Raw genomic sequence first — 20,021 nt, forward strand, 5'->3', positions numbered from 1 at the left:
AATAATAATAATAATAATAATTTCAGAACTAAAATAATATATTTTCGACATCAATAACTAAAGTTGCAGAGCAATGCCATTTGCAACATTAAATGAACTTACTTCTATAACCTGAAATTATTCATAAGTAACTTATGTGAATGATAAAATTTTTTGTCGTGTCTATTATTATTATTATTATTATTATAACAAAATCCCCGTAAGGGGCCTAGCTGCAACCCTTTTCGTTCCTTTTACTGTACCTCCTTTCATATTCTCTTTCCTCCACATCTTACTTTCCTCGACCCTCTCCTAACAATTGATTCATATTGCAACTTTGAGGTTTTCCTCCTGTTACACCTTTCAAACCTTTTACTGTCAGTTTCCGTTTCAGCGCTGAATGACCTCATAGGTCCCAGTGCTTGACCTCTGGCCTAAATTCTATATTCAGTCCAGTTCAAGAGCAAAATGTGATGACTGTTAACTAAGATATGGATTAAACTTGAATTTTTAGTAGTTTTTCGGGGAATAAACTTCAAGAGGGTAAAAGAACTACCTCAAATCTTACGGCAGTCCCTGAAAGTGTGAGGTAATGGGTTACAACGAGGCCCAAGAAGCCTAAATGACTGAGCACACAGCAAAGAATAGTTTAAACCTCGTCAACTTGTGTTCTCCATATTCTCATTCAGATCTCAAGTTTTTAAAATTCAGAGGTTGAGAGAAAGAACAGATTATAATTGTGTGTATGTATATATACATACATACATATATATATATACATATGTATATATACTGTATATACATATATATATACATACATACATACATAAAGCTGTTTTCCTTGAGTTACCCAAGTTGTACTCTGCAATAAATCATGTCTCCAACCACTATTCACAACTGCAACAAACGCATCTCCTCACAAACGAAGAAACACCAAAAAAAAAAAGCCTATGGAATAAAAAAAAAAAAACATGACAATTCCATAACCTCGAAAAAATTCCATACAGAAATACCACCTCGCATCATCACCGCCAAAATCACCCTCGAGACTGCTGGGGCCAGGACACAGAACGGGCAAATATACGCATTGTGAGCGAACTGGTCGGCAGAAAGTGACTATGCAGCGCTCGACTCCTTTTCAGAAAGCGCGAGAAGAAGAAGAGTTGTTTACAATCGGGAGCCACGGCGTTGGTTGAATAAACACGGGATGGGATTAGTGAGTATCTGAGGCAGTTCATTATTAATGTTTTTTTTATTTTCTTTTTTTACCCGTCCGCAGATAAGGAGAGGATTCCTGGGCGTTAGGGTAGGGTAAGGGCAGGTTAGGGTGGGGGTATAAGGTAGGATGAATATACAATGGCAAGGAGGGGTGCATTGGTATTTGGGGATTATGTACTTTATCATTTGTGCATTTTTTTTTCTTTTCTCTTTCCCTGGTCAAAGATGATTATGGATTTCTCTTTCAAAACCCTGAGAAACGACAGAAGAATATTATTATTATTATTATTATTCCCACACCCATAGAGACACTGTGCGCTTTACCAAAGCGAGTCCCAAGGTATCTCCATTTTATAATTTACCTAATATCAATATTATTAAAAAACACTCACAGTAGCACGATTCTCAAAAAGAAGAAACAATTACACAGTTGTATGTGAATATATTTAAGGATGAATCTGTACAGATTCCCGAAAGCTCTCCGTACAGATTTATCCTTAAATATATGTACGTATACATAACTGTGGATTTGTTTCTCAATTAATATTATTATTAAGCATGAACATAAATTCATACAAAACAGGATTAAAAGACCGTCAACTTCCTAAGCAAATTTCACTTCCCAAGATGAAAATACTCAACACATTAGCAGAGAAAAATACGGTAATATACAATTAACCTGATTGAAATCAGGATGAAGGAAGTGGAATACAGTTAGATATATTGCAAGGAGTATAAATGTTAAGAGAGATACGAATGATAAAGATGAAATATGGGAAGGGATAAAATACCGCAAATAAGTAAATTAATATATATATATATATATATATATATATATATATATATATATATATATATATATATATATATATATATATATATATATATATATATATATATATATATATATATATATATATATATATATATATATATATATATATATATATATATATATAACTGCAGAATGATAATCATTCTAACAAAAGAAGCGATCAGACGAAGAACGGTCTCAATAGCAGAATGGCTAACCTGACAGCAATATGACAAACGATTACGGCCAGATGATTAATAGGCGGTTGATCGACGCCACAACCCAAGCGGCGATTAACCTCAGGGCAGAATGAACTTCAAATGAGCCACGGTGACCTGACCCTAGGTAACAATGCAGCCATTGTCACGGCAATCAAATCCGTCTGACTTGGGACGTAAACACGTTGAATCAGACGATTATCAGATGAGAGAAGGAAATTTAAGTTTCTCTCTCTCTCAGACTAACTGCATGTCAAGAATATCTTGTTGCCTTTAAATACAAGCAGATATTCATACAGATTTACCTGAGAGAAAGATACTGTATATATATATATACATTATGTGTATAATATATACATATATGTATACAAACAACCCAGTTATATCAAATGCTCTTCACCTTGAGAATAACTCGCACCAAAAAAGTGATCCTCGATATATTCAAATGTTCCTAAGCTGAGCAGTCTTCCAACTTGATAGTTTCATGGGAAGACACTAAGAAGTCAAGTGACATTATCCACCCAGCTATCAAGGAAGATAAGTAGGTGGCATGGCGAATAATATAACTGTCATTCTAGTTACTTGCCTTAAAATGCATATATGTGAGTCCTGGTTAGGGTAGGAAGGGGTATATTCAACTGTTATTTGGTTGTAAGTTATTCAAAACGTCTAAAAGTAAATTCGAAGTGATTAGGTTGTAATTGTGGATTGATATTCGAGTGTGTGAAAGTCACGTGTCAATTAGACAATACATATATGTATATATACATGTACATATATTTATACATACAGATAGATAGATAGATAAATGAATAAATAGATAAACAGATGGATAGCTAATAGAAAACACAGATTATGATGCAAAAAGAACAAGTAAGTCCCTTCAGTATAGTTTTAAAACCTTCCTTCAAATTGAACGCTTGCTCGCTCGCTCTCTCTCTTCTCTCTCTCTCTCTCTCTCTCTCTCTCTCTCTTCTTCTTCTTCTTTCAATGAGCGGAGATGAATGACTCCTTATAATTAAAGTGCATTATATCCGAAGGGCGAGCGCCGGTAATGAATAGTGAGATTTGAATGCAAGGATTAATTGAGCCGTCAACAGCCGACACAGAGAGAGAGAGAGAGAGAGAGAGAGAGAGAGAGAGAGAGAGAGAGAGAGAGAGAGAGAGAGAGAGTTGAGGTTACGACTGTAATTATTTCCCAAGATCAGACGAATACATATTGGCAGACTTTTTCGGGGGAGAGAGAGAGAGAGAGAGAGAGAGAGAGAGAGAGAGAGAGAGAGAGAGAGAGAGAGAGAGAGAGAGATGAGGTTACGACTGTAATTATTTCCCAAGATCAGACGAATACATATTAGCAAAGTCCTTCAGAGAGAGAGAGAGAGAGAGAATGTTAAGACTGTAATTATTTCCCAACATCAGACGAATTCATGTAGAGAAGTGAAAGATCTTGAGAGAGAGAGAGAGAGAGAGAGAGAGAGAGAGAGAGAGAGAGAGAGAGAGAGAGAGAGAGAGAGAATCTGTCTTCCAGAGCCTTTTCAACATCTATCTTCTTTGGGCAAAAGGACCCACCGCCTTGTGAGAAAAAAAGGTTAATTGTTATGAGATCTCCTTTGTCTTACCTTGCATTCAGCATGAATACCAAGGACTGTAATAAAAAAAAAATTAAAAGTGCAATGCAGTTACGGGGAAATAAGTATATACGAACGAAAGGAAAATTACTAAACATATATATATTTACGTAAACTGTATTTTGGAAATTAAAGAATCTGGAATCTAAACCATCCCGTCTCACTGAAGCCTATAACACGAGTAGTAGTAGTAATATACATGTATGTATGGATTATGAACTTATATATGAGTGTGTATATGTATACAGAAATAATATAATATAAAGCTGTTTACCACAAAAGTGGTAACACTCGAGAAAATATAAGGTAAAGATGCAAGCTAAACAATATCAGCACTCTACAAAGGTTGTACTCGAATTGCTTCTTGTCCAAAAGTAGCAACGTTTTTGAAGACATTCCTTGACAACAATTGTTACCCAGATAGCCTGGGCTATTTTGCGGATAATTAACGAACCTTTTCTTTAATATCGTAAATAATAATAAGGGGAAAAGGAACATAAACACTAAGTAGGCTACTGTATTTCAGGTTTCCTTACTTATCAAATAAAATCTACAGTTTAACATAAAAATACAATGACTAAAGCATACTTTAAAGACGTATGGGTTCAAATGGTGTTTTTTTTTTAAATTTAAGACAAACTTGTGTATACAAACCCCGTAGTGAAGATAAGAATATGCAGCTAGTTTAACGCAACTGTTGTCGACCAGAGATTTCCAACACTGAGGCACAAGTTCAAGGACCTGCAGGTTTCACCTGCAGGTAAGCCAACTCAGCCCTCTAAACTTCCCTAAAATGGAAAACTGCAGTATCTGCAAAACTTTCGAAATTGAGACATGCCACCTACTGGGCTCGTGAAACACTAATACACAAGTGACTGCAGTTTCAGAATGATTCTTCAATGCTTTATTTAGGGGGTCTAATTTGCAGTATCTGCAAAATCAGTAGTAAGGCAAGGGAGTGTCTACCATTTTTCTGAGTTTTGTATTTTTGCAGATACTGCAGTCTACCATTTCAGGGCAGTATAAGGAAAACGGATCATGTCAAGATTACTGGGTTCGTTATTCTTGACTTGGGAATAATCGGGTTTGCTGTTCTAGACATGAACACTTCAGTACCAAACATTTGATTCCCCCCAGGGGCTAGTACTAAACAAGGCGAAATACATTTGACCCCCCACAAGGGGCTAGTACTAAACACGGCGAAACAGCATGTACAAAAACTGGAATCAAGTTTGAATATGGACGGCTCAGCCGTCAGCCAGTTTGTATTTTAATTTAACTTCATTTTTATCATATCAATATATTTAATTACATATTTCATGAATTTTTGGGGGGATATAAATAAATATTCCGAACTTTTTCAGAACATGAACATGGACGAAAGCCCAAAACGTAGTTACATAAAGACTGAATACTAAATGAAGAAAATAATGATGTTTTAGGCTCTGGAATTCTTCATCCGATTATGATTTCCCACACCTGAATATCAATGACAATACTATCAATCATGCTGAATAGTTATACCTCATTTAATAAGTTCAAAAAGCAAAAGCAATATTTAAAAGAGTCAAAAAGACGATTTTGTTAGTTAGCTTAGAAAAAAAAGATTAAACTGTGCTATAAAATGGTTTTGCCCAAAGTAAATAATGGGTAAGGTACACCACTTTTATTTCTCAAAACTTACGGTAACCTGCCTTTGACGACGATAGTTATTTTAATAATTAATAATAATAATAATAATAATAATAATAATAATAATAATAATAATAATAATGCATTGCCTCTGAGTCGTCCGAATCAGCTTATTCTGTATAATGACTGATTTCCAAGTATTCAATCGCCTTACAATGATTCACTCATTTGTTTTATAGCCCATTACAATATGATGATTTACTTTTAACTGCTCCAACATCTAGTTGGAAATAATGGATTATTTCATTGTTCAATCATTATGTCGTATAATATCTTAACTGTTCAACATTTCATTGCCTTTGAGGATTTCACTAGCGGATGCAGGGGCCGGGCGGGGGAGGGGGCGCACCTGGGCACGTGCCCCCCCATGAAAAATAATGACAAAATAGTAATACTGAAGATTGAGCTAACATAAATGAGAAATATAAAAATGGAAAAAATCTATTATAGAAAAAAATTTTATAAGTATATACATACATATGTATATATATACATATATATATATATATATATATATGTATAATATGAAAATTATATATATATATATATATATGATATATAATTCAAATGCCCTATTAACGGATGATTTATATTCAAATGCTTAATCACCTTGACAATGATGGAGAGAGAGAGAGAGAGAGAGAGAGAGAGAGAGAGAGAGAGAGAGAGAGAGAGAGAGAGAGAGAGAGAGAGATTAAAAATATGGTTTCAGCGGACGGCAACGTTTTCTTTGACATTTGGTTTTCTTAAAAACCTGGAGGACTAACTAATATATTTATTACATTTTCTTTCCCCAAGGCTGAATTATTCACCGAGTTTTAATTGTTTTTCATGAGCATAATAACCTATGTTCGGGTCATTATGCTGAGGTCAGGCTCATTAAGATTATGTTCAAAGGCATGAGAAAAAAAGGTTCAAAAATGGTATTAGTTCTATATAAAAAAAACCTTGAAAAACCAAGAATATAAACAAACGACAGATAAAGTGATTGAACAGCTGAACATTATTGAACAGAAGACGAAAACAACTGAACAACACATTGCGCAACAATGAACAATAATATAATGAACATATTAAACACCAATCCTCCCTGTAAGATGTCAGATTGAACAATAACTTATACAATGTTCGATCCACAATATCGATCAACTAATAGGTTCCTAACCAAATATTAAGTCCACACAGGCGTACTGGACTTCCCGAAATGCAGGCCCAGCCATATCTTCCCTCTTCGTCCGATTCAGGATTCGAACGCTAACCATTCTAAGCCTGCGATCTGGACGCGACACCACGGTGCTACGATACCAGATGGAGAAAGGGAAGGGAATTATGTAAATTAATCTACTAATGTCACCTGTTTTTATAGATACAAATTGACATGAGGAAAACGGTTACAAAAGCTATTCGTTGACAATTCAACCGTAGCTAAAGATATTCCGACTCATTCAGAATAAGCAGATCATTTCAAAGCGTAAGTGTCATCGTATGGCCTAAACGATTTGAAACGTACTAACCTAATCGTAGTCTAAGTCAATATACTACGAAAACCAAGCACTCGTATGCTATGGCAAAATTGCACTTGAAACCGCACTACGTTGCGCACATTAATCTACGACATAAAACGATATGGGCTTACTGTTGGCGCATTCAATCTTCCTAGCTTGAATTAGAATCAGACTGAATCCCTACTAATTTGAACAACACTGCACCAAGTTTGTGACTGACTAGACTCTATCTCGCGACCGTCGCCGATCAACACCAAACAATCAGCTAACTACCGAACAAACTACCGATCCCGGTAGTTAAGCACTAGTACCCGGATACAATTAAATACATGAAACAGCCACAACAACGGACTTCATTACTAATCACAAACACGACATATAACATAATACTCTTCTTCTACCTAATACGCATTTCAACTTTACGTAAATTTAGAAAGAATGGATAAAAACGTACCACAACTTGCGGAAAGGTACAATCTCTCTTTGATAAAAGAGGCCTTACAAGCAAATCCGTAAAGATATAAGTAACATGGTTCTTCAATATTATAATATGTAAAATGGTTCTTCAATATCATTATATGTCAAACCTTGACCAAATGGTTATTCAATATTACATGTAAAATATTTCTTTAAAATATTAATTACTCACAAAACAAAGACTTAAAATGAAAAATTTAAAGAGTTGCATTTAGCGAAGATGAGACAAGAAAAAGAGAGAGAGAGAGAGAGAGAGAGAGAGAGAGAGAGAGAGAGAGAGAGAGAGTCATTCACTAGCAACTCAAATCATATAAATACGAACAAGTCTTCAGCAAAAGGAAATTTGACATCACGATAGACCACCTGCCCACGAAACGCAATTACTTTGTGTCTCCCACATGCCCCACACATTTTCCAGACGTCCTACATATGCCGTAACAAAAAATAATAAAAATTAAAATAATAGATAGCAAGAAAGGAAACAGATTGCCCAAATCTGGGCGACGACCTAGCATTGAATAGATGGAGTCTTTGTCTCATATAATAAAAAAGGAAATAAAGGTATATTGAAATGAGCAGCCTATATAATATAACGCCTCAAGTCTTGCCAATCACCTGATATACAACAAGACATCATCTCCCTTAACAAAAAGTAAAAATAAAAATAGTATCATGAGAACAACCAAACCTTGAAATAGAAACCATTAAGATGATTCAAGCTGTCCCACAATCATTCATAAAAGGGACTTCTGTCTCAATGTATTACAAAGTAAAAGGGGAAAAAATGAGGATTGGTTTAACCACAAACCTCGCATTAAACAGGTCTTCACTCCGCACGACAAAACGCTAAAGAAAAATGTCAAATTGAAAGAAGGAGCACAGAGATATCACGATTCTAACGTACCCTAAACACTTGCAAGGTCCAAAGTCCTTGAAACGCATTCGTAACATCTCATTTAAGCCTTTAAAAATCCTTTAAAAATAAGAAACACGACCCAATTCAGTTCGTAAGTGATATGACAACTTCACACTCGAATCCCCACTGCATTTTTCCCCACCGTTAATCCAAATTTAACACCGAAATACGTAACAAAACTGAACCAAGAGATAATCATTCCGCAGTGATAAACACGCCCACACGCGCATGCGTCGTTGGATATGATTGTAAGCTTCTTCTTCAAATTGCACGCTAGATTTGATGGTTCCGTGTACCGGAAATAGAGCTCGGGATTTTTCTCATTCATTCCGCGTCCCTGGAGCCCAGCTACGGTTCCTATTAAATATTTTTATATTTTTATATATATTTTTAGCCATCGCCATCCACGGATGCTTATCAAATATTTTTACAGCTAGATGAAATGAATGTTATCTTCGGAATAAGTCAATCTGATATGGGATTACTTAAACTGATAGCTATGACTGTATACTGCTATTTCCACGCATACATACGCATGTGTGTATGTATGTATGTTAAGTGAACACATATATATAGTTCCGCCTACCAGGGAATGACTTAAGAATAAAAATTAACATAATGGCCACTGACACATTCATACCAACAGCACATACCCTCACTTAATCTTACTATTGCCATGCACCTTTCCCTCGTTCAACCTCCAAATTAACTTCAGTCACTTCCAAAATAACCTCAGTCACTTCCAAATGGCTTATCAAACTTCACTAAACCCTTCCACTCTTGCATCACTCTGGTCTGACTCTCTGTTCTGTTATCCAGACAGCCACAAGTATCTGTCTCTGTCTTTTAGTCCAAGATACTGTTTAGGAGAGAATAAGAAAAACCCCTTAAAGTCCATTAACATGTAAGCTGACGAAGGCCTGGAAACTGATGAAGTCAGGAGGATATTCTTTGAAAAATAACGTTCCCGTGAAAATAAGTAAAGAAAGTATTGCATACCTAGGGAAAAGACTGAAAATATACCAAGAAAAACGGGGACTCATGCTAAGTATTACGGCTACATTCAATTCTTGTCAAGAGAATAGAGAGAGAATTGGTACCTTCCCTTTCAAAAGAAGGTAGGTTATGACAACAAATGAAAACGGGACTGGACAGAAGTCATCACCTTAGCAACAATGAGGATAAAATGGCATTATTTATGGAATTACACAATATAACCTGTGCTAGGGGACTTTACTTTTCTCAGGATCCGCAAGAAATCGTACACACATGGCTCAGTTTTTTCATCATATTGGAATTCACTGGGCTTATGCTGACAGAGTCATTAAGATAACTGCCATGGTCTCCATATTTTATGTAAATAAAAAAAAATAAATAAAAACCACTTCAAAATTTTCCAGATATTGAACACAATTAATAAATCATACTCACAGATTAGCAACGTTACACTTTCCGAAATTTAATCAACTCTTCCTTGGCCCATTGTGCACCCTTCCTCAAAGTGTCATTCAATTCTATTATAAACTTTTTGAGATATCGCGTTGGTGAAGAAAAATATACAAAAACACACACGGTGAGCACATAGCATGATTCTCCGTCCAACTCTGCAGTCAGGGTTAAAAACAAAAGAGAGAGAGAGAGAGAGAGAGAGAGAGAGAGAGAGAGAGAGAGAGAGAGAGAGAGAGAGAGAGAGAGAGTTTTTCCAAAAAAGTTAAAACGCTATGGGCCAGCAAAATAATGTGTGTGTGTGTGCACAAAGAGAGAGAGAGAGAGAGAGAGAGATTTGACCACACTACCTCAAACTCTGTTGGTGTAGACAGTAAACAGATAAGGCTCTAAACTATAAAAAGAAAAATCTCCCAAAGCCTTAAGTAATCCATTACAACATCCTTCATTTGAAACCAAGCGAGACATTTTATATCTTCACGTGCCACCAAGACGTCACTCAGTCCAAGAAGCATGTAATCTAAAATGAAGTGAATTAAGATAATTACAACAGACACTAATTTCATATACCTGCAGCTGTCAGCTCGTCCCCAGCCACAACATGGCGTAATTATAAGAGTGTAATAAAGTTAATATAGCTGTTGAAAGAGTGAGAACTGATTTTTAATTCCGTTTATCTTCGGAGATTTAGAAAATAAAGCTTTGTGTTTATTATAATGTAAGTGTCATATTAACCGTGGCCGGGTAGGTTAGGGATGCAATTTTGTTGCCTAAACAATAATAATGAGTTCTTATAATAAAACAAAAAATAACTGAATAATATGAGATGAAAGAGAAAAACGCGTGTGTGTGTGTCAAATGTTTTATTATTTATCTTGGTGTAGTTTGATAAAAACAAATGTATATTTGCAATATACAAAAAATAAATTAACCAAAGTGCAGAGAGAGAGAGAGAGAGAGAATTTAGGCTTGTGATACCTTTTACTGAATTATCTATCTTGTGTAGTTTGAGTAATAACTAGCAAACCCTCTTAAGTACAAGGAGAGAAATTTGATACAGCAGTCAATAACCCAAAATGGACTAAATCTTGAAATGTAACGAAAATGCTACACACGACATCTTCCTTCCCCCAATCCCCAGCCAGGTCAGAATCCACTGACATCGTTTAGGTCACAACCTATTATTAAAATTTACAGTCCCTTAGGTCATGTTTTGTTGGGACGCCCCAGGGAAGACAAAGTCTCCCGCTAGGTGAGGACTTTGCACCCAAGGTTACGTTAGATTTTTATACACCCCTGCATTTGGTTTATTTTATGATCCCTTCCCCCACCCTAAAAAGAACCCCAGTTTCTCACTTTGGTCCCCCTTAATGGTAGGACAGTAAGGGAATTCCAGTATCTCTAAAACTTTAAGCCTAGGCATATGCTATCAATATAACCAAGAGAAACGTAATTATAACATTGGATAGTCATATTTTTAAATCTGGAATACAATTACGGTATGGTTTATAGAAAATTGGTAAATCTATAGTATAACTCGCATTCTATAATTAACCTGGAATTTTACTTTTCTACAGTATTTTAGTTGCTTATCAAGAATTTACTATTATTTTTTGGTGTTCGCCTTAAATTAACCTGTAATTAACCTCGGAACTCCATCCAACAAGGTAGGGGACCCCTTGGGAATGCAGGGCTTTGGGTAGGGTAGACCACGGGTAGAGAAAGCTGACATTGTATGATGGCCATCTTGGACTGCTATCTGCATGCACAGTGTTACAGGGGAAATTTTGGTAAGAAGCAGAGTGGCTAATTGAGGAAAATGGGGGTAGAGGGAGGGACACAGTCAAAGAGATACATATCTAGTTAATTATGTTACAATATGGACTCCAAATCGAGGAAAACCCTTTAAGAATGTGTACTGAAGGCAAACGACAGTTTGAGGAAGAGTGGGGATAGGGAGGGGTTGAGAGCACTCTCACTGGCTAAGTAACACGGCCTACTAGGTTAGGTTAGGTAAGGTTAATATGGTTCCTTTTATAACAGGTTTCCTTCAACAGGCCGCCAATCCCTTCTTGAACACTGGGCTCCCATATGCCTTGAGCATGCGTGGGATCACTCCAGGGTGGCCATCACAACAATAACATGTCCGCTCACTCTCCCTGTGTTTTACCCCACCCAAAACCCTGCATTCCCAAAGGGTCCCCAACCTTGTTGGATAGAGATGTGAGGTTAATAATAACTGACCGCCAATATATAAGACCACCGCCTTCAGCGACACTCAGAGGAAAACCCAATTTCCAAGGTAATAAGCCGTGCATCGTTATTCTACAGTATTACCAGATATTTCACTAAATTATCATAATGATTTACTAGGCTATGTTGCCAGGTCAGGCTGACGGCATTTCTAAGTAACAGCTCTGCACGGACTGGATGGAACGGTTCCGCGAATACGAGAGACATCAGTAATATGTTCAAGAAAGGATTGGCTAAGGAAATCTGTTATAAAAGGAACCATACTAACCTAACGTACCCTAACCTAACCTAACCTAGTAGGCTCGGCTGTGTTACTCAGCCGAGGGGCTCCGACCCTCCTCGACCCCGGGGTGAAGGAAAAACCATTCTTTACCAAAAGTTCCCCTATAACACCGTGCACGCGCAATAGCAGAAATATAATCAGTTCTGAGGTTAATTACAGGTTAATTACAGTCGACAGACATAAATAACCGTCAAGTCTTGGTACTTGGCCTATGTCTCCGGTACAGGCTATTACCCTTCACATAAATACATTTCCCATCTACATAATGCAATAAATTCTTACCTATATAATTCCTATGGACCAAATATATAATAACTTACCAAGGACGTCGAATTTCTCAAGAGGAAAACGAAAGAAATAAGAAAGAAGACGCGACGGGAACAGACGTCACTAGCAAGGATACAAAATGTAAACTATATAAGCAAACCTTCTTCTTCTTCCCAAAGGTTTATCTATATATCGGCACCCCTTCAATCTTCGTGCGATCGTTTAAATGTCATATAATCTCTTTTTCCTGTCATTCATTTTTCTCTGTGCTCTTCTCTGGCCTTTCGTTTATTCTGTTACATAGTTCGATGTTAATTTTATAACTGATATACCTAAACTTTGTTTATAAAAGGTCATATGTAAAAGTAGATTCACCCCCAACATTATGAAACAGCTCGAGGTAAATACTATTTTCACTTACTCGTGTCTTTTTACGATTTTGCTTGTCGTCTTTATTACTGCGTATTAAGATATATATCTTCTGTATTTGAATGCTTGACCGTCATTTTTTATTTTTTTCGCTTTTTCTTCTCCTATCGTTTTCTTTTTAAGCCTAGTGCTAAGCATTACTACTGCTGTTTTGACTCTGCAGAAACTTATTCAGCCTCTCCATCGTTTGATTACCTTTTTTTTTAGTCTTTCATTACTTTCCTGATCAAGTGAACTTGTACCAAATATCGTTCCGCATTAATCTTTGCTCCATCTGATGTTATTTTATCTTTTGTGCATACTCTCATTATTTCTGTTTTCCTGAGACGCAATTTGAGTTCCTTCTCTCTAGACATAATGCTTGATGTATTCTTCTGAGCAAGATTTGTAAACCTTGTAGTGATTTGCTAATTAAAACATCATCGTCTGCAAGTTCTACGTCTGTCAACATTCTATCGTTACTCCAGTCTAAACCTCTTACATTTCCAACCTCTTTTCAGTATAAAATCCATTTAGACAAATAGCAATGGTAACATAACATCTTGAAGCACCCAACTGCTTAATGCAAATTCACCTGACAGGATTCCATCAGCAATAACTTTGCACCTACCTCGTTTATGTATAACTTCCACGATATTGGCCTGTGGACATTCAAATGTTCTTACAATCAACAAAACACCAACAGTTGGGGATTTTTAAATTCCATGAAAATGTGCAAACTGGCTATTTTCTTTACAGCTGAAGTAAGTGCAATGCCTTTATACAGTAGTGACATTCAGTTGGATCACCTTTCTTTGCTATGTCCTCCAGTTAATAATCATCAGATTTTGTTTCCTCCTATATTTTGCAAATGCCTAGTTAGCATACGAAGTGTCATTTCATTTTCAGCTAAATTCATCTCTGCAGTGAATCCAGCATAGCATGGAGCTTTCTCTTTCATAAGTTAATGAATACAGTTTGAATATAATCGTAATTTTTTCCCCTGAACAAGAGTGATCTCTAATAAAAAAAACTTTAGACTCAGAAGGCATTCTTACCGTTCCAAGTGGTTTATAATTAGACATTATCTGGTCTACTACCTTGAGATTATTGAAAGTAGGAATACCAAATTCAGCTGCCATTCAAACCGAGGTAAATCTTGCTTCACAGAATGATTAAATTTAATGTCCGTGCCACTTTTCAATGCACAGATCTGTATCCAACAAGTCATCTATTCTTCTTTGCTGTGAATAACGTTTTCCTCAAAATCCAAACATGTGGTGAATGGTGAAAAAAAACTGCAATTTTACCCTTGTATGACTGTTTGAATCTGAGTGCACTGGTCATTCCAAATGATTGGCATAGTATGTTGCAGTTCTCAGAATGCTATTTGAATCATCAAGTGCCCTCAAGAGATAATTTTACTTGATATAGGAGGCTGCAAGATTCTAAGGTGACTGGCAGATGAATTAGTTAGTGTATACATATATAATCATGTATGTAGTATCTTGATTGCAAGACTGGGTTGGATATGATAACACTCAATGAACTACTGTAATCTAAAGAGTCAATTTCACGTTGAAAACAATTAACTACGAACTAAGGGAATTGTTGAGAAAGGAACTCAACAAACTGAAATTTGAGTGATATCAATAATAGGTGTCCCAACATTAACTGAAAAACTTCATCGTTCTGCTGTAAAGTCTGAACTAAAAAATACATAAAATTTCCTACAAAAACTGCAGCTTAATCTGTACATACCTTATAAATACTTCCACACCTTACACCTTCAAAATTTTTATAATAAAAATGGGTTAAAATGACTATAAATCATATCTTTTGAAGAAATCCAACCTGCTTGATTAATCTGAAGGCACTGGTTGATTACAACACTCATACCTGAGGAGAGGACGAGGACAATACCCGAATTTGGACTGCATTTAAAGGGAAACACGAAGGTAAACTGACCGAAAAACTGATGGGTGCTTTGGAAAAGTGGACAAAAAAATGAACTTGGTAGCTGTGTAGATTAACACAACTCTGAGCAATTCTAACAATAATGGTAACATTGTGGGCCTGTGGGACAAGGTGAACCTGCCCAAAATGTTGATTGGATGATCATGCTATTATTATGAGAAAATGTAATGAGAATATTATGAAAATATTACTAGACTCTAATGAGGCTTGTCCAAAGGATCTGACAGAGAAGTTGAACAGCCAAATACGGGAAGAGGCTAGAGGGAATTAATGGAAATTAAAAGGCAGATTACCAATGCAGCTAGGGGGGGGGCAGAAGGATGCTACAAAGAACCTCAGCATGGCACACTGTAAGCAGCACCCCCTACAGCATAAATATAAAAAAATAAAACTAGCATTCATGATTGAATTCTGATGGGTTACAATGAGGCTTGACACCCAAGAAAGTTATTATAAGGGTATGAATAAAACAGCTGTCTTTAGAATAATATACTCTATGTCATACTTTGTAAACTTTGCTGATAATTGAATATGTATATCATATATATCTATATGCTTTCTGATACAACAATGAAGTATTCGTAAAGCTAAATATATTTACATGTTGTAATTACTGAACTGATAATTATTACTGTAGTATCAAGTTAAGTAAACGATGGAAAGGAATGATTATATTTGGTGAATCGAAATGATGATTAATATGAGCTAAGTAATACAATGCATAAAAGGATGTATAATGAACCTTAACAATGAATTAAAACACTAAACTGAGCTACATACCTATTAAGATAATTCTACAGTGATATAAATAATGATGATAATGATAATCATTGTAATTGCATCAAAGAATACAGAACCAGTACATTTGTCTCAATATCAATAATTCTCAAACTATTTTGCAACGAAAACGATCAACCAAAACAAACTATAATTTCGCATCTAATTTGCAACTGACAAAGAAAATGACCTCTGTACCTTACAAACTATTTACAGAATACATATATTATGCGCATACAGACTAGTAATATCAAGTAACTGTCTTTGTTATTCTACTTTTTATTTATTTTTTTTTTTGTGTCGACTCCTGGGTGGGTACTACCTCGATACGGCTATTAGTGACAATGTTATATACACTAAGTCATCTTCTCTAAGTTTGGGACAAGCTCTATCACGTCAGGGTATAATACTGTTTGTCAGATTCGTACACACTTAAAGATATACATTCTCCATTGCTCTACAATCAGCCACACACACATACACATACATACACACACATAAACATGCACACAACATAGGTATAAGTTTATTTTGCATCTTCTACATAAACTTAATAGTTATTGTAAGGCATCAACGGCTGAACTGTCAGAGAATCTACGTCACAGAGAGAGTAATTGTCAACAATACGACAGGAGATAGGACGTACAGAACAAGACCTTGGCATTTGGGGTACCTACTCATAAGAATCAGTATGATAACAGCTACTTTTTCAGTGATTCTTTATGCACATGTTCAGTAAGGAGATGGGATGTGATGCTTTTATGTAAATGTATAAGATCTCTCTACATAAATGTCAAGAAATTGGGAGTTATTGTATAAAGCCTCTTTACATGAACTTCAAGAAGTTGGGTACCTTTGATCTAATAGTCTTTCTTGTGCACAGTACAGCCCAGAAGTTTGCAATGCCCTCCAGTACAAATGCAGGTTAATACTGCATGGGATTAAAGTTGCTGAAGAGCTGTGAAAAGGAATATTTAAGAAAAACTGACTGTAGGAAAGTCTTCATCATTAAAAGCATTTTTATGTCAAACCCTCCTTTCAAGTGGTGAGAAATGAAAGTTGTCTTACTTGAGTGTAAGCTTATGAACCTAAACCAGGGAAATTTGGAGGTAGCTTCTAGTCAAGATTAAAACCAAAGGTGCACAAATCAGGGCGTATAAGCCCTTAGACAATTGCAAGTCATTTGTTGTGCCTGATTGTTAACAAAGAATCTGCATCTAAAGAATTTCAAGTGACTTCTGTGAAGTAGATTCCGAGAGATACTTAGCCCTGACTGCCCTTCCAACTAGAATTTGATCTATCATGTATCGCATTACAGCACTCCCTAAAAAAATATATAACACAAATTTACTATCGTTTGCTAAAGCAAGCACGTGGATTCCTACACCGTGCATTCGCTCTACTCAGCAAAAGCTATTCGTTCTCATACGAACTGAACGTAATTGTTTCTGAAACAGTACGTGAATAGGCCGTAATCACTGAGTAGCTTTTTAGCAAAGCTACGATTGAAAGGAAGTTTTAGTAACATAATTTTATACATCATCAATGTACCATTTCATTCACAACTGATATAATAATAGTATTTCTGCAAAGCGGAAACAGTTTCAATGGTGATGAATAAGTCCAGCCATTTAAATAATCATGCAACCTTATTGTTTTTGATATACAGTGATCACCTGCTAATTAAAATATGCCTAATTCCTTTACAGAATTGTACCCCTTGTCCCTGCAAACTGTTTCCGCTCGGATGCCACAATAGATTAGGTGGGAGATGATACCCCACAAAGATATTACAGATAAGGCGACATTTTCCTCAGTATCTGCAGATGCCAGATGCACGACGAGACTCTGAATATATCATAATGTATATATATATATATAATATATTTGTTTAGATGTAAAAGAACCAGACGAGTTACTCCCTGCTCAAAGATCTCTTTTTAGTGCCTTCAAAATACAAGACTTGATTTGAAGTTTGAAGTCATATTTATTGTAAAAGGTTTTCTTATAGAGCCAGTTTACTGAACTGGCTAAATATTTAGAAGAGATTCATATATGACAGACAAAAGTATAAACTTTATATCCAATACTTATAAAATTATGATGGTAACAAAATTTGAAATTCTGACTTCTATGAAAATGTATCTACCTTAATCCCATACATATGCTGAACATATGTATTTTAATGTATACAAGTACACAACATAACATCCTCTATAATAATTATGCAATTTAATATGCACTTACGAGTATATAATGTTTGTACTATATATACATAAATAGATATTCAAACACACATTCACTGTAGCCTCGATATCTGTTCAAGAACTGCCAGCCACCACTTTACAATCAAGGGAATGACTCGTTGGTGATTGTATGAAATAAAACACAACTCAAACAAGGCCTAAGAACTACCTTGTCTCTGCTTTTGTACAACTATGCAACTCTGTGCAAGATATGTCGAAGCACAGCCCAAAGTGATCGCCAGCTCTCTGCAACAAACCTCTTTCAAGAAGTGAGTCACTGTAACTAGTTTCTCTTGAGAAGTGAGTTGCAGTTAGCTGAGCATCACAGACGGCTGAGTAGTTATGCAAAGTACTAATACAGCTGTATTGTTACTTATTGCACCTAAGTTTCTATATGGTTTGCTACTTGTTTCTACTGTTCAATAGCATACAACTTAATAGCACACTTTTATATATATGCTAAAGACTCTCTTCCTTACCCCGACATGCTGAACCTTCTTCCTAAGATAACTGCATGACCAGCCCTATGTGAACATTAGCTCTAAAGTGCGTCTGTAGTTTTAACATGCACCAGTAGTTCAACATGCATTGATAGCTCTAGACTTTATGGCTCTAGGATGCATAAATAACTCTAGAACTACATCCATAGCTCTGCAGATGCAATAACAAACGCAGAATGCACCCATCCTTGGAAATGCATTAGCAGCAGTGTTGATGTGCATCCACGGAGCTAATATTGCATTTTCAGCTGCTCTATAATGCACTGAATGCTCTACAATGCACCTGTAGCTCTAGAAAGCCTTTTAGCCCTGAAAATGGATGAAAAAAAGCTAGAAAAAATTCTTTAACAGCTCTGTCGCTGGAGTAAATAATTCAAATCTCTCTCTCTCTCTCTCTCAAACTCACTAACCTACAGTCTTGAAACTTTGGATATCTTCGTCTCTACAATAAAAACTAAAAGTTCTACACATCTACACACACCACTCTTACATGAGTATACTTTATCACCTACTGAACAATATTTAAGTTCCTGTTTACGTTACGTTCAAAGGGGGGTGGGGGGGGATTACATATCTCTGCCTATGATGAGTCTTCACTGAGTATATTTCAGGATAATCTTAAGATTTCTCCACTACACCTGTGCTATCTCTAGTTGCTCTACGGTTGCTGTCGAAGGAGGGCTTCTCTCGATGACCTAAGTTGAATGTTCGACTCTTTGGTTGCCTCAGCTGCTGAATCAAAGGAACATGTTATAGACTGGAGGCTCCAAAAGATATGGGTTAAGTAGGCAAGCAACTATCACGCAGCAGCGAGTCCACTACATAGACATGTTTACTAAACCTTATTTATAACTAATAGATCTTCTTCCTTGTTTTTCTGAGGTAAACAGCTGATAATATTGCAGAGGCTCAGTTTCCATTATTGCAAAATGATGGAGATTCACCTAAATGCAAATATTAAATTTAATGGACTGGTCTATCTGACTAAACTCAAGTAAGCTATGGGCCTGAAGTATAATCTGATGAGTTAAAATTTTTGCAGTTCTTGTGGGACTAAGAATGACCATAAATTTGCTTGAGAAATAATTAAATGTATCATGAATACTGTACTGTACTGCATAATTAATGAATCACATCTACAGCAATACTGTAACCTACAGATCTGAGTCCAAACCACACTGAAGAACACAGCAAAACTGCAATCGTATCAGTTAACAAAGGATCTAATCAGGGAGTTCTCAGTTTCTAAACCAAACCTGAATAATTAAAGTCCTTGCCTAAAAACACACTAAGCCCCCCCAGCCGTTTACCTGCATACCACAAGGAGAACGATAATATATATATGATATGATTAATAGGTAGAACCAAGTAGACTCTGACGAGCGTTCATTTTACGTCAGATATCATTCGAGTCTTG

General features: G+C 36.0%; 1 protein-coding gene across 2 annotated transcripts in view; it reads right to left on the minus strand.

The window, feature by feature from the left end:
- Positions 1-12,882, minus strand: part of LOC136856144 (uncharacterized) — a 214,928-nt gene extending 202,046 nt beyond the window's left edge. Inside the window, exon 1 of one of the 2 annotated variants that reach the window (XR_010858255.1) lies at positions 12,750-12,882. The gene's annotated coding sequence lies outside the window, so the exon portion shown is untranslated. Of the gene's footprint in view, positions 1-7,185; positions 7,267-12,749 lie in introns of those variants that run through there. The other variant, XR_010858254.1, reaches the window with a different exon arrangement.
- Between the last annotated feature and the right edge of the window lie 7,139 nt (positions 12,883-20,021).

This window comes from Macrobrachium rosenbergii, chromosome 34 (genome assembly GCF_040412425.1).
Source record: "Macrobrachium rosenbergii isolate ZJJX-2024 chromosome 34, ASM4041242v1, whole genome shotgun sequence".
Classification (NCBI taxonomy): Eukaryota; Metazoa; Arthropoda; class Malacostraca; order Decapoda; family Palaemonidae; genus Macrobrachium; species Macrobrachium rosenbergii.